Source organism: Kryptolebias marmoratus, unplaced genomic scaffold, assembly GCF_001649575.2.
Source record: "Kryptolebias marmoratus isolate JLee-2015 unplaced genomic scaffold, ASM164957v2 Scaffold199, whole genome shotgun sequence".
NCBI classification, from domain to species: domain Eukaryota; kingdom Metazoa; phylum Chordata; class Actinopteri; order Cyprinodontiformes; family Rivulidae; genus Kryptolebias; species Kryptolebias marmoratus.
The window spans coordinates 5,407-7,490 of NW_023665933.1; the positions used below are offsets into that span (position 1 = coordinate 5,407).

The following is a 2,084-nucleotide window of genomic DNA, read 5'->3' on the forward strand; positions in this document are numbered from 1 at the left end:
TTTCAGCTGATGTTCTGCTGGTTTCAGCTGATGTTCTGCTTGTTTCAGCTGATGTTCTGATGGTTTCAGCTGATGTTCTGATGGTTTCAGCTCTAGCTCTCCCTCAGCAGGTATCTGAAGTCTCTCAGGACATTAAATCAGAACAGAATATTTCCTCTGATCACATTTTTAAGAGACGCTGGTTTTATTGTTTTTACTGATGTTTATTTTCTGCATTAAAGGAAAAAAACTAAAACCATCAACATCCTGAAGACGATCCAGGTTGAAACTTTGGGGAAAGAAACGGTTAGATTCAGATTTTACTCACATCAGGAACGGAGACGTCCTGCAGAAATAAATCCAACAGATAAAAAGCTCGAGCAGAACCCAGATGTTTCTGTCCTCTGAAGGAAAGTTTGGGTTTAATCCTCCTGCTGTGTCACATCAGTTATATAAACCAGGATTAGTGGATCAGAACCGATGTCTGCAGCAACAAACGGACCAATCAGATGTCCCGCTGGATTAAAACCTCCTCCATGGAAGGTCACATGATGCTGAAATAATCCCTTCAATCAAAGATTCACTCAGGTTTCTGTCACTGTTCTGAGACCAGCTCTGAGTGACCCAGAAGCCTGAAGGTCCACCAGCTGGAGGTCAGAACCTGCTGAGGGTCAGAATCCCCAGAACCAGTCCTTCAGAGGAACCGATCCATCAATTCCTGATCTGAGGAGGAAAACTGATCCAACGAAACCTCAGAAACACGTTTATCTCTGACGGAACAAAACGTCCAGAAAAGTCCTCTGAATCACCAACACCAGGTCAGAAAGATTGGCTTTCAGGGGTCAGAGGTCATTAAAACCCAGTATGGAGACGAAAACACAGCTAGATACTTAACGTCTGTGCAAAGCTCCGCCCCTTTTTGGTGACTGGCAGGAAATGAAAGCTACGAGGGGCTGAGACTACAGCTTTGCTTTAAAGTTGTCAAAATATTTTAGTCCATCAGACAAATAAATATTCACTCACTTCTGATCAAACATCTCCAGCTTTTAATAAAAAAACTTTAATAAATATGGACTGAAGTTGATCTGACTGGACAAACAGCGCCACCCAGTGGCCCGATGAGTGAATATTTCTAACAGTTTGTCAGGTTTTTCTTTATGAAGCTGCTTTATTGTCCTGTTTTTCTGTAAGAAATGAGTTGAAGTTACAGTAAATGTCATAAATCATTATTAACAGCGTGCTAACATGCTAACTAGCATCCTTCCTGCTGGGCTAACCCGTTCTGCAACAAACATTTAGGTTGTTTACTTTAGTCAAACAAATAATAAATGTAAACATAAAAGCTGTTTGGTGATCATGGAGTTTAGCAACAACACTTCCTTGTTCTTCAGTGGTGACTGATGATTGGTCGGCTCAGAGTCCAGGTGTGGTCACATGACTTCCTGCTGATCAGATGAATCAACAGTTTCCACAGAGATGGAGACCTGAAGCATCTCCACCCGTTTGTTGGAACATCTTTACTCCTATTTTTAAATCAACATCTCCAAAGACCCGGAGCTCCTCGGAGAACTGATCAGACATCAGGATGTTCAGGAACAGACTCCCGGGTCGTATTTTAACACAGAGCTCAGATTGGATGTTTTTAATTGAAACAATCTAACGAATAACTGGATTAAAGAATAAAAACACAGAAACAGAGAACCACAGAGGGAGAGATTCAGAAAGGGCTGGTCTCCTGCATTAGGACAGAAACCTGATCCACTCTGCTGTCAGAGGAGGAGGAGGAGGAGGAGGAGGGAGCACTTACAGTCCTGAACACACCCAGAACCCTCCTGCTGAATGATCTGCATGAGACTGATTCACAAAAACCAGAAGGAAACTGCTACACATAAAGACTGAAACCATCCAGAGAAGATTTTAATGAACAGACAGAAGGTGGAGCTTCTTCATCAGCTGTTAGTGCAGATCCACAAATGCCCCTTTCACACAGACCCTAACGGTCCCGGCTCCACTCTACTCCGATTGCTTTGCGCGCATTTCCACCGGCATTTTTTCGAGGCCGGTCCCTGCTTCGGAGTAGGGCCAGCTGGGCCAGCCCTGCTTCG

The 2,084-nt window shown here is 43.6% G+C and overlaps 1 protein-coding gene across 1 annotated transcript in view; it reads right to left on the minus strand.

Moving 5' to 3' along the window:
• LOC108229545 (ras GTPase-activating protein nGAP-like) overlaps window positions 1-398 on the minus strand; it is a 5,692-nt gene extending 5,294 nt beyond the window's left edge. Inside the window, exon 1 of the mRNA XM_017405218.3 lies at window positions 308-398. The gene's annotated coding sequence lies outside the window, so the exon portion shown is untranslated. The remainder of the gene's footprint in view (window positions 1-307) is intronic.
• Between the last annotated feature and the right edge of the window lie 1,686 nt (window positions 399-2,084).